This window comes from Protopterus annectens, chromosome 12.part0 (assembly GCF_019279795.1).
Source record: "Protopterus annectens isolate FY-2018-M chromosome 12.part0, PAN1.0, whole genome shotgun sequence".
NCBI lineage: Eukaryota > Metazoa > Chordata > Ceratodontiformes > Protopteridae > Protopterus > Protopterus annectens.
Window position 1 is genome coordinate 116212997 of NC_056746.1, and position 14391 is coordinate 116227387.

At 44.5% G+C, this 14391-nt stretch overlaps 1 protein-coding gene across 1 annotated transcript in view; it reads left to right on the forward strand.

Moving 5' to 3' along the window:
- The window catches only part of EMP2 (epithelial membrane protein 2), a 590980-nt gene that overhangs the window by 247242 nt on the left and 329347 nt on the right, over positions 1-14391 (forward strand). The gene's annotated exons all lie outside the window — the stretch shown is intronic.

Sequence of the window (14391 nt, forward strand, 5' to 3'; positions counted from 1 at the left end):
GGTTCGTACTAGGCTAACTGCCCTTGTGAACTAGTTTTAGCCTAGCCAGTTAGCCCATGTGATTGTCAAACACTGCACCTTGTGTTTCTAATGTAAACACTTTAACCATTATGCCAACCTCCCAACATGTTATGTTGTCTACCAAATCTTCTTTGGTTAACAAAGAAAAACTGTAAAAGAACAGTATGCACTGATAAACCTCATTGCAAATGCCATTATACTTTTTTTTACATTGATTGCAGCTTTAGTTATTCTTAAACAGACTCTGCAATGTTATTTTTTCTACATTCCAATTTTGCATTCTTAAATGTGACTCAAGCACGACTCACCTTTGATTGCTACCCAGACTGTTCTTGTTGTTTTGAATTTTGATTAATGGGTTGGTGAGAAATAGAAACTGCAAACCAAAAAGAGTAGTGAAAGAACTAGCATGATTTTCTTTTTTTCTGCCGTTCACATCTCCCACTTTGCTGCTGTTCAGGTTATTGATCCGTCCTACTTCCCTGATAAGGTTGTGGATGTCCTTCAAGAATGCAACTGCAGTCATAACATGTGGGTTGTCCTGCCTCAGGCAGCCCTCGGTCGGCCAGATTCCAAAGTCTGGGTCCAACGTCGGCTGATGTCGCATCTCTCTCCGACGTCAGAGCGGCTGGAGTATATAAGCATCAGCCGACGCCATTTTCTTCAGTCTTTCTTGCCGTGCGGTGCCCGAAGCAGAAGCAGTTCGCAAGTGCCGGTTGGTCAGCTCCTGTATTTTTCTATACCGAAATCATCAAAAAAGCTAAGTACCCCATTGGGGACCTTTTCTTGCCTCAGCTGATGTCAGAAATAACTGAAAAAGTTAACAATTGTCTTTCTTGTGGTAAACAAATACCTCATAAGGATTTCCACTCTTACTGTCTTCCTTGGCTGGGCCCAGACCACGACGTCTCGGCCTGTGTAGCCTGTGCTCGCTTCAACAAGCGCACTCTCAGGCGCCGGGCGGAGTTCGCTGAAGACTTTTTTGCCAATAAATTTGCTTACAATATGCCGTCAGATCTTCCGACATCGCAAACTCCCAAAAAGCGAAAAGACCGGGACCGACATCCTCGGCCCGTGTCTACCACCGACTCCACGCCAAAACCTAGCGCAAGTGCTCCGGTTCCCCCTGAGACGGTCTCTCCACCGCTCCGAACCAAAGACACCGCATTACCGACGACTCCGATTCCGGACATCACTCCGACGCCTGTTATCGATTTTCCTCCGGATACTGAAACCGAGGAAATGCCCGAGACCATTGCTGTAGACAAGGTCACTCCTGCACGTGGAGCTGCCAGGCCTCCTATGGCTATGTCTATTAAGGCCTACACTAGAGCTAAGGCAGCCAGCAAAACAAAACATACTACTTCTAAATCCTTTCCTCAGCCTACTCCAGAGACACAAATTATGTCCATGGCTGCTGATTTAATTTCCATGATTAGAGGTTCACAGGCCCATCCTGAGAGAGGATCCCAGCCTCCTCCTGATAAAAGGCCCAGGGTTGAACCCTCTGAACCTATTCCTTCTGATGAAGACTCTGAGGGCTCCGTCCACTCTGATAGCCAGGGAGAGCTCTTCCACACCTATGAGGACTCGGATGCAGAATATTCCATCCCCTCGGCCTCCCCTCCTGAGGATATTTCTTTTGGGGAAGTTCTGCACACCATGAGGGAACATTTTAAGTGGCAAGGTCAGGAATATTCTGATTCTAGGAAACGCTTGAGGACTTTCCTTAAGAAGCCCCAGCACAGGCCCTTAGCTATTCCTCCTATACTTGATGTTCTGGATGATCTATATTCTGACTCTAGTGCTACCCCTGATTCTCTCCCTCCTGCTCCAGTCAAGCCAGACAGGTATTACAGGGTCCCAGAAACTCATTCCCATTTATTCAGGGCCCATTCTGCTGATTTGGAAACTATTTCACAGGGGCCTAAAGGAGTTTCAGCCTCCACCTCTAAAAATTCATTGCCCTCCAACGGGGAGGCCAGGTCATTAGAAAGATGGGGTAAAAAGGTTTACACATCCACTACATTATCTATGAGAGCTTTAAATTGCCTTTTTCATATGTTACAATATCAGGACTACCTTTTAGAAGATTTACAAAAAACTTTAGCTACTCCTGATCCTTTAGACAGGAAGACTTTGCAGGAAGCTGTACATAACACTCAGCAAGTAAGCAATCACTTCCTGCAGTGTGGATATGATGCACTGGAAACTTCATGTAGGGCAGCTATGACAGGGGCAGTCATTCGTAGACATGCCTGGTTAAAAGATCAACCTCTACCAGATCATGTAAAAGCAAAATTACTGGATGCACCTTTGGAAAAGAACAAGCTTTTTGGTGCAAATGCTAAGGATGTGTTAAAGACCATCGAAGAGAAAGCAAAATCAGTTCAGACGGTGAAAGACTTCCTCCAAGTTCAACCCCCCAGATTCAGTAGGAATTGGCCTTCTAAAAACTGGTCCTTTCGTAATACAGAAAAGTTTCAAAGGGGTAAGAACAGACATGGCCGAGGAAGAGGCCAATACAGAGGCCCTTACAAGGGACGACAATGGCAGCCAGGAAGCCAAAGAAGTGACGCAGGGGTTTCACCTGCCCCACAACCACAATCTCAATGACTTTCCTCTACTACCGCCTACCAGGGAACAAATAGAAGCTCCCCTGGGCGGGAAATTATCTCTGTTTGCAGAAAATTGGCACAGACTGACAAAGGACAAATGGATTTTGGACATTGTAGACCGAGGGTACAGGTTTCATTTTCATACCTTACCAAGAAAACAAGGCATGCCAAACCTACCACAACACCAGAGGGCAGAGACTATCAAGCAAATCACTCTGCTAACTCGGATGAAAGCAATAGAAAGAGTTCCACAACAAGAACAAGGCCAGGGGTTTTACTCAAGACTGTTCCTTGTTCCAAGAAAAGAATCTCAATGGAGACCAATACTGGACTTGTCCGCATTAAACACCTTTCTCATCGTACCAAAGTTCAAAATGCTGACTCTACAGCAACTCCTTCCCATGCTGGGCAAGGGGTCTTGGCTGATTACTTTGGACCTCAAGGAGGCATACCTGCATGTCCCTATCAGACACAGCTGCAGAAGACACCTCAGATTTCTTGCAGGGCCAGAACATTATCAATTCTCAGCATTGCCATTTGGCTTATCTACTGCGCCCAGAGTATTTACAAAATGCCTGGCTTCAGTAATTGCTCATTGCAGGCTCCAGGGAATACAAATTTACCCGTACCTGGACGACTGCCTCATACAAGCGGACGACAAATTGATGTTGACAAAAAACCTGGACTATGTCATACGATTACTTCAATCTCTGGGATACACAGTCAACTTCCAAAAGTCAAGACTGCAGCCATCCCAGCAAATAATCTTCTTAGGAGCCAAACTAGACACAGCCTCTCAGATGGCTTACCTGACAGAAGACAAGCAAGACAAGTTAACTCATTACTTCAAAGGTTTAGCAAAACTCACCCAGATGACTGCAAGGAGATTCCTACAGGCCCTGGCTTACATGGCATCCTGCATTCTCCTGGTTCCATTAGCAAGACTACACATGAAAAAGCTTCAATGGTACCTAAAAAGCATTTGGTCTCAACACAGCAACAACTTGGAAACAATCATACCGCTCATTCCATGCCTACAAAAGGAATTCCTATGGTGGGCCTCGGTGAGCCAGGCAAACACATGTATGTCATTCAAAAAACCACAGATAACACAGACCATGACCACAGACGCCTCAGACCTTGGATGGGGGGGCGCACATGGAAGGCAGGTGTATACAAGGACAATGGTCTCCAAAGGAAACACATCTGCATATAAACCAAAAGGAAATGCTGGCAGTAATGCATGCCATCGAGGCCTTTCAACACCAACTCCAGCAAGGTCATTTACTGATACGGACAGACAACACCACTGTGATGTGGTACATAAACAAGCAAGGGGGCACCCACTCTTACCCCCTTTGCAGACTGACAATGCATCTTTGGGAGAAATCACTGAGTCTAAACATCCAGTTACAATCCCAGTTTGTTCCAGGAAAAGACAATGTATTGGCGGACAGCCTAAGCAGGATTTTCACAGATCCACACGAGTGGAGGTTACATCCGAAGACCTTCAGACAACTCACTTCGACATGGGGCAAGCCAGAAGTGGACCTATTTGCCTCTCATCTCAACCATCTTCTACCAAAATTCTGCACAAGGACATACCATCCAAGAGCTTGGAAAATAGATGCCCTCTCATTCAACTGGAACTCATTAACAATCTATGCATTCCCACCTCTGCCACTGATGACCTCAGTATTAATAAAGATCAGAGCAGAGAAACCCAAGGGAATCATAATAGCGCCAGACTGGCCAAGACAACACTGGTACCCATTACTACGGAGCATATGTCACACCAGGAGGTGGGCCCTTCCCCAATGGCCTCTACTTCTGACACAACACAACTTCGAAACAGTGCATCCAAATCTACAGACACTGCAGCTAACAGCCTGGGAGATCCCATAAATAACTTCAGCCTATCTCTCTCCAAGGAAGTTCAGCGGATACTAACAGAGGCTCGAAGACCATCCACCAGAAAGGTTTACTTAGCAAAGTGGAAAAGATTCAGCAATTGGAATACCAGCAAGGGTCATGATGCATCATTGTTGAACATCCCACTCATCTTGGAATATTTGGCAGATATGTTAAAGAATGGCCTCTCATATTCTTCCATAAAGATGCATGCATCTGCTATTTCAGCTAGATACAACACTGATCCTCCTGTTTTTTCACACCCTTTACTAAGGCAATTCCTCAGGGGAATCAAGAACATTAAGCCACCAAGAAAGGCCCCAGTGCCAGCCTGGGACCTCAATTTTGTTCTAGAAAAACTGACTCTACCTCCATTTGAGCCAGCAGCTTCAGTTGACTTGCAATTTCTCTCTTGGAAAACAGCTTTCCTGTTGGCAATTACATCAGCAAGAAGGGTTTCGGAGCTACAGGCCCTAATGGCAATACCACCGTTCATAATTTTTCACAGAGACAGGGTTCCATTAAGGACAAACCCTACTTTCATGCCAAAGGTGGTATCTAGGGTTTCTTTAAATCAAGCAATTCATCTGCCTGCTTTCTTCCCCAATCCTGAGAACAAGGGGGAAAGACTATTGCATACCTTGGACATTCACAGACAACTTCGTTACTACCTGGACAGAACCAAGGCCAGTAGGAAGTCTGAACAAATTTTTGTAGCTTACGCCCCTGCAGTCCAAGGAAAAGCAATTTCAAAACAGACTATTTCAAAATGGATTGGACATTGCATCAGATTCTGTTATTCCTTTCATGGAAAGACTGTTCCAGCCGATGTCAGACCACATTCCACCAGAGCTACAGCCACCTCTACAGCATTCTTAAGAGGGGTGCCTACTAAGGACATTCTAGAAGCTGATACATGGAGCTCCGTGCATACATTCTCCAAGCACTACAATCTCCCTCTATATTCCAGATCCAGAGCAGGCTTTGCTTCGGCAGTCCTGCAGGGTTTGATTGCCACACCATCTTTTTCCTAGAGCATTCCTCCTCCCCCAGCTAAGCTATGGTATTCTACCCACATGTTATGACTGCAGTTGCATTCTTGAAGGACATAGTACAGTTTTGTACCTACCATAAATGTAGATGTCCGATAGACATGCAACTGCAGTCGGATTTTCCCTCCCTCCATACCCCCTCTATGCCTAGGGTCCACTCCTATCCCGGTTTCTCTTAGCTGGGGATATCTGTTATGGTGTTGTTTTATTGCTCATTTATTTGTTTGGAATCCTGTTTCTGTCTTCCAATTTGATTACAGCCTTCCTTGGAGGGCACCTGGCATCTGGGGCAAGAAACACTGAAGAAAATTGCGTCGGCTGATGCTTATATACTCCAGCCGCTCTGACGTCGGAGAGAGATGCGACATCAGCCGACGTCGGACCCAGACTTTGGAATCCGGCCGACCGAAGGCTGCCTGAGGCAGGACAACCCACATGTTATGACTGCAGTTGCATGTCTATCGGACATCTACATTTATGGTAGGTACAAAACTGTACTTTGTGCACACCAGTCACACTGTAACTCTTCATGCTAGGATGACATTGTTTTGGTTATGTTTGCCTCCAAACTTTTAAAACCATTTTATCCATATAATGACTTCCTCTTGAAGGACTGCCAACCAGTTGTTTTGGCACAAAATGCACACTCCCTCAAACAAAGCTTGAGAAATGAGAGGTAAGTACAAGGCACTATCTGTTGTCAGTGTAACACTGCTGGCGTAGAACTTCATTGCATGCCAACAGCATATTAAGTGTAATTATTTAAGAGGCAGCTGGGTAATCCACTGATGTCCTTCAAGGATGCATCTGCAGTCTTTACAAATGGGTTGTCCTGTCGTCAGGCAGCCCTTCGGTCAGCCGGATTCCAAAGTCTGGGTCTGGCTTCTGCTGGTGTCGCACTTCACCCGACGTCATTGCGGCAGTTCTTCGGGTATAAAGGCATCAGCCGACGCCATTTTCCTCAGTCTTTCTTGCCGTGCGCAAGCAGAAGCTGTTCGCAAGTGCCGGTCGGTCAGATCCAGAGATTTCTACTACCGAATACTACTTCGAAGACTTCTATAAAGCTAAGTACCCCGTTGGGGACTCTTTCTTGCCCCAGCCGATGTCAGAGAAAGTTAATAACTGTTTATCTTGTGGGAAACAAATACCTCATAAAGATTTCCACTCCTATTGTATACATTGTTTAGGCCCAGACCACGACGTAGCAGCTTGTCTAGCTTGTGCTTCTTTTAACCGACGGACGCTTAGACGTCGGTCGGACTTTGCTGAGCAGATTTTCGCCTCCGATTTTGCCTACATTATGCCGTCGGATCCTCCGACTACGCAAATTACCAAAAAACGCAAAGAAAAGGACCGACACTCGCGGTCCGCGGTTTCGGCCGAAACCGCGGTTAAGCAAACCACGAGTGTCTCGGTTTCGGCCGAAACCGAGCAAGCGGTTCTTTCTTCAGACAATATCATGCCTTCTACCGAGGCCTCTTCTAACCTGGTAGAAACGGCTTCTGAAATCCAACCTGCTGTTGTGGTTTCACAGGATTTATCAGACACCATTCCCCTGGATGTTTCAACCCCTGCACGTGGAGCTGCTAGGCCTCCTCCAGCTATGTCTATTAAGGCCTTTGCCAGGGCTAAAGCAGCCAAAGCATCAAAACCTGTGCCTGCCAAGCCCCCTTCTCACAGGCCCAGCTCCAGCTCACACATGCTTTCTTTGGCTGAGGATCTCATCTCTTTAATTCGTGGAGCCCAGCCTCATCCAGACAGGGCCTCTCTCCCTCCTCCAGAAAAAAGGCCTAGAGCAGAGCCCCCTGAGCCAGTATCCGCTGATGATTCCTCTGATGACTCAGAACATACAGACCCTCCTGAGGCTTCTTATTCCCCTTACGAAGATTCTGATGCTGAGGAGTCCATCCCTTCAGCCTCTCCTCCTGAGGAATTTTCCTTTGGGGAAACCTTGCATGCTATGAGGGAACAATTTCAGTGGCAGGGCCAAGATTTCTCAGACTCTAGAAAAAGGCTTAGGACCTTTCTACATTTGCCACAGCATAGGCCTTTAGCTATACCTCCAGTTCTTCCTGTTGTTGATGATGCATTTAATGATGCTTGCACTGCTCCTGATTCTTTACCTCCGGCTCCTGCTAAGCCCGATAGGTACTACAGGGTCCTGGACACTCATCACCACTTATATAAGGCTCCTTTTGCAGATCCAGAGACTATCTCCCAGGGTCCTAAAGCTGTAGCCGCTACTTCTAAAAAACCCCTCCCCTCTGAAAGGGAATCCAGGTCCTTGGAGAGATGGGGTAAAAAAGTTTACACCTCTGCTACTTTGTCAGCTAGAGCTTTGAACTGCCAATTTCATATGATTCAATATCAAGAGTTTATGCTTGACCAGTTGACTAAAAAGCTGTCCTCTGAAGAATCTTTAGATAAAAAATATGTTCAAGAAATGGTACATAACATACAGCAGGTTAGTAACCATTCTTTAAAATGTGGCTATGATGCACTGGAGGCTTCCTTTAGATCAGCCATGACTGGCACAGTTATCAGGAGACATGCATGGTTGAAAGAACAGGCACTACCAGACCATGTCAAATCTAAGCTTTTGGATGCACCTATGGACAAGGTCAATTTATTTGGTTCCCCTGCTCAGCAGGTACTAAAAAAGATGGAAGAGAAAGCAAAATCTGTGCAAACAGTGAAAGATTTCTTGCAAGTTCAACCTCCAAGGTTTAGCAGGAACTGGCCCTCCAAGAATTGGTCCTTTCCGGAATCCTCTAAGGCACAAAGGGGCAGGAATAGGTGCTCTAGAGGCAGAAACCAATCCAGGGGTGCCTACAGGGGTCGCCAGTGGCAGGGTAACAACCAACGAGGCACGGATACAGCCACCACCACTACAATAACTCAATCACAGTGACTTGGCGGTGGCACCGCCTACCAGGGAACAACTAGAAGCACCCTTAGGCGGAAAGCTAACCTTATTTTCAAGAAACTGGCACTGCATTACAAGAGAAAAATGGATTTTGCAAACTATAGACCAAGGTTACAGGTTCCATTTCCATACACTACCAGGAAAGAGAGGAATGCCAAACCTACCACCTACTCAAAGGACAGAAGCTCTAAAGCAAATATCTCAATTATTAAGAATGAGAGCTGTGGAAAAGGTACCATCTATGGAGCAAGGGAAGGGATTTTACTCCAGGCTCTTCCTGGTACCAAGAAAAGAAAACAAATGGAGGCCTATTCTAGACCTGTCCGCTTTAAACACACTCCTCATTGTTCCAAAATTCAAAATGCTGACCCTACAGCAGCTTCTTCCCATGCTGGGCAAGGAGTCTTGGCTGGTAACTCTAGATCTCAAGGAGGCATACCTGCACGTCCCCATAAGACCAATTTGCAGAAGATACCTCAGATTTCTTGCAGGATCAGAGCATTATCAATTCTCAGCATTGCCCTTTGGCTTATCTACTGCGCCCAGAGTGTTCACGAAATGCCTGGCATCAGTAATCACTCATTGCAGACTTCATGGGATTCAAATCTATCCCTACCTGGACGACTGCCTGATACAAGCGGACAACAAAAACAAGCTAACAGAAGACTTACAAAGAGTCATCTTCTTGCTGCAAGCCCTGGGATACACAGTCAATACAAAAAAGTCAAGGCTGATTCCATCCCAAAGAATAACCTTTCTGGGTGCAGAACTGGACACATCAAAACAAATGGCCTTCCTAACTGCAGAAAAGAAAGAGCAACTTCCTCTCTACTTCTTGGCATTAACAAAGCAGAACCATCTTACTGCAAGAAAAGTGCTGCAAGCTCTAGGCTTCATGGCATCCTGCATAATACTGGTCCCTCATGCCAGGCTGCATATGAGAAAGCTACAGTGGTACCTAAAGAACTTATGGTCCCAGCACAAGCACAGCCTAGAAACCAAAATTCCAATGATCCCATGCCTGAAACAGGAGTTCCTATGGTGGGCCCAGGCCTGCCAATCAAACACAGGATTGCCCTTCTGCAAAAGCCAACCAAGACAAACCATCACGACAGATGCCTCAGACCTCGGTTGGCGGGCACACATGCTGGACAAGTGCATTCAAGGCCTATGGACTCAAGAACAGCTGCATCTGCACATAAATCTAAAAGAAATGATGGCAGTAAAATTGGCAATCCAGGCATTCAGACCCTTTCTCCAAGAAGGCCAGTTGATGATAAGGACAGACAACACCACAGTTATGTGGTACATCAACAAATAGGGAGGCACACACTCATACCCTCTATGCCGGCTGGCACTGGACTTATGGGATGTGGCTCTGAGCTACAACATTCAGTTACAGGCAATTTATGTACCAGGGAAGGAAAACATTCTAGCAGACATATTAAGCAGAACTACAACAGATGCTCACGAATGGATGCTACATCCGGACATCTTCAACACCATCACAAGAAAATGGGGATTACCACAAATAGACTTGTTTGCATCCCCTTTCAATCACTAGTTGAAGAAATTCTGCACAAGGACTTACTACCCACTTGCTTGGAAGGTGGACTCCCTCTCTTTCAGTTGGAAAAGCCTGACAGCATACGCCTTTCCACCACTTCCTTTGATGCACAAGGTGCTTCTGAAGATCAAGGAGGAACATCCGAGGATCATTCTGATAGCCCCAAACTGGCCAAGACAACATTGGTATCCACTGCTGAGGAGCATGTCCCGGGAACAAATATGGACACTGCCCCTGATCCCTTTACTGCTAACACAGAACAACTACAACATCCTGCATCCAAACCTAAAAACTCTGCAGCTAACTGCCTGGAACATTACATAACAGCAATTAACCCAAATTTATCCCAAAGGGTTAAAGACATAATCCTGGAGGCTCGTAGACCTTCAACAAGAAAGAATTATGCAGCAAAATGGAAAAGATATCTCCTCTGGAGTACTGCAAAGGGGCAAGATGTGACACTGGTGAACATAGCCAACATCCTGGAGTACTTGGCGGAGCTCTACCATACAGGCCTGTCCTATTCTTCCATCAAGATACATGCATCAGCTATTTCAGCAGAATACAGCTTGGATCCTCCTGTCTTCTCGCATCCTCTGCTCAGACAGTTTCTGAGAGGAATTAAAAATGTAAAACCTCCCAGGAAACCTCCATTGCCAGCATGGGACTTGAACTTTGTGCTAGAAAAACTGACTCTTCCTCCTTTCGAACCAGCAGCAACAGCAGAACTACAATACCTATCCGGGAAGACTGCTTTCCTGCTGGCAATAACTTCAGCAAGAAGGGTCTCTGAACTACAGGCATTAATGGCAGTGCAACCCTTCCTGATCTTCCATCAAGATAGAGTATCCATGAGAACAAACCCTACATTTATGCCTAGGGTGGTATCCAGAGTCTCTTTAAATCAGGCTATCCACCTTCCTACATTCTTCCCCAACCCACAGAACAGGGGAGAACATACCTTGGATGTACACAGACAATTACGCTACTACCTGGACAGGACAAAAAACAATAGAAAAACTGACCAGCTTCTGGTAGCATATGCAACAGGAAAGGAAGGAAAACCAATTTCTAAACAGACAATCTCCAAATGGATAGGAAATTGCATTAGATTTTGTTACTCCTACCATGGAAAGAAAATTCCAGAGAACATCAGGCCTCACTCCACAAGGGCTACAGCCACTACCACAGCCTTCTTACGAGGAGTGGCTACCAAGGACATTATAGAGGCTGCTACTTGGACCTCCGTGCATACATTTGCCAAGCATTATAACTTACCTCTTTACTCTAGATCCCGTGCTGGCTTTGCCACTGCTGTTTTGCAAGGGATCCTGACTACACCATAATCTCTTCTCATTTCCTCCTCCCCTAGTCTAGCTATGGTATTCTACCCATTTGTAAAGACTGCAGATGCATCCTTGAAGGACATAGTACAGTTTTGTACCTACCATAAATGTAGATGTCCGAGAGGAATGCATCTGCAGTCAGGATTACCCACCCTCCTTCCCCTCTGAGGTACTCCTAGGGTATTTGCCAATCTTCAGCTAGCTTGGGGGGGATCTATTATGGTGTATTTGTTTGTATATATGTACATACATGCTTATTTTGTGTGTTTGCTCTCTACTATTTGGAAACTTTGGCATTTATCCAAATTTAGCCATCCAAGAGGGCACATGGCATCTGGGGCAAGAAACACTGAGGAAAATGGTGTCGGCTGATGCCTTTATGCCCGAAGAACTGCCGCAATGACGTCGGGTGAAGTGCGACACCAGCCGAAGCCAGACCCAGACTTTGGAATCCGGCCGACCGAAGGGCTGCCTGACGACAGGACAACCCATTTGTAAAGACTGCAGATGCATTCCTCTCGGACATCTACATTTATGGTAGGTACAAAACTGTACTTTATCAGTGTTAGTTTTATGAAAAGGATTAGCTGGGTAATCTACTGTTATCAGTGTTATTTTGTGAAAAGGATTATCTTTGTAAAGTCCTAGTAGTCTATAAACTGTAGGCAGTATCTGTACAACTCTTCTTAGAAAACCATTGATGTACTTATTTATTCATTTACCAGAGTTAACCTCTGCAAGCATCAGAGCTTAAAGGGATGCTATCCCCCCCCATATCAGCTGTACTTATTTTGAAGGTACATACCTATTTTCAGGCATGATTTACCCCACCACATAATTTACCAATTTTTGGAGGTGTATTCTTTTTTAGACTTGATTTACGACTCTGGGCAATTCCCCCCCCCCCACACACACACACACACAAAGACACAACTGGGAAGCTGTTTAGTACAGAGTACACCAGACTACACATGACCACAATACTAGTGGCACCAACAATTTAAAGAAAGAGGATCCAAATTACATTACCGTTTCTTGGAAAAAAAATAAATGACTATGTTAAAGACTACAGATTTTACCTAGTGTCTTTGATAATATGCATATATTTAACTTCAAAACAGTAAAGTTCTACCAGCAAGAAGAAGTCTTAGGCACAAACAATATTTGAGCACTTTTGTTCTCTTTATTGTACTAAGAACTTAATCAGAATGAAACAAGCAATTTCATGTTCACATTTAAAACTCCACTGCCTAAATCACTTGACGACCTGAGCCAGTAGAAACAATGAAGCAATTGATTAATAAGAATTCTAAAAGCAACAGTGTATCAAAAATACAATCTTCTTCTTCTTTCGGCTTTTCCCGGTTATGGGTCATCACAGCGGATCACCTGTCCACTCATGATTGGCAGTGGAATTTGACGGTGTTGAGTTGCCAGCCCGGCACCCAACCTTCCACAGAAGGCACACACATGAACGCAATCACACCTAGGGCCAATTTGGTGTGTCCAATCCACCTACAGCATGTCTTTGGGATGTGGGAGGAAACCAGAGCAACTGGAGGAAACCCATGCAACCACAGGGAGGACATGCAGACTCCACACAAAAGGCACGCCAGCCAAGGATCGAACCAGAGAACCTCTTGCTGTGAGGCAGCAATGTTAACCGCTGCACCACCACGAGAAAGGATGCTTCCATAAAAACGTAACAATGATAAAACAACACTTGGTACTATTAAAGTCTCTGTGCTAATAAAAAGCATTTGATACTACTAAATTCATTCAAGCTTGTTATTTATTGGCTTGTAATCTAATCTGCCATTGTGCTTCTTGGCAGTCAGAGTGTTAAAATCACCTGAAAATTTTTCTAAACTTACTGCATCCAAAACAAAAAACAAGAATTTCCTAAAATCTGAGCAATCCAAAGAGTGTTTAGCCAAAGAATTGTTTGAATTCTTATTTTTAATGGCCGTAATATGTTCATATATCCTTTTAGATAACTGTCTGATAGTTTTGCTGATATAATAGCATGAACATGTGTCACAGATGGCTAAATAAGCAACACCTTTAGAACTGCAGTCAAATCTGCCTGTTGCCCAAATGGTCTTGTTTAAAACTCATAAATAAATGCTGGAACCATTGCTACAAACCTACAATATTTGCAGTTGCCACATTTAAAAGGACCAGGGTTGCCCCGTTTGCCCGAAGGTATGAAATTAGATTTTTCTAATATATTTTTAACATTAGTGTTCCTTTGGTACATAAATAGTCGGCTGTTCCCCACTACTTTCACAAAGTCTCTGTTCCCCAAAATAATCTTCTAATTCTCTTTTAAAATATTTTAATCAGTGCCATGTCTGGAGATAAAGGGAGAGAGGGAATGCACCACCATAAAATGAATTTGACGATTTATGAGAAATTACATCTTACTGATTATTTCCAAAGAATTCTGTGGTGTAATTATGTGAAATGGGTTTTGCTTTGTTCTCTCTCAATATACTGACGTCACGAATGATGTCAGATAACAAGTCTAAACCGTAAGCTCTGTTGAAGAAGAGTTGTTTGAGATCAACTTCTGTACAGGTTGTTTCACCATTGCTCATACTAAATCTCTGTTCCCCAAAGTAATCTTCCAGCTCTCTTTTAAAATATTTTTAATTGGTGCCATGTCTGAAGCTATAGGTAGAGGGGAATGCTCCACCATAAAATGAATCTGAAGATTTATGAGAAATGACATCTAACTGATTATTTCCAAAGAATTCTGTGGTGTAATTATGTAAAATGGGTTTTGCTTTGTTCTCTCTGTCAATCTCTCTCTCAATATACTGACCTCATGAATGATGTCCGACAACAAGTCTAAACCGTAAGTAACGTCTATCGAGGAAGAGTTGTTTCAGATGTTCAGCTTTTGTACATAACTTTTCATCATTGCTCGTAAGTCTGCTTAACCTAA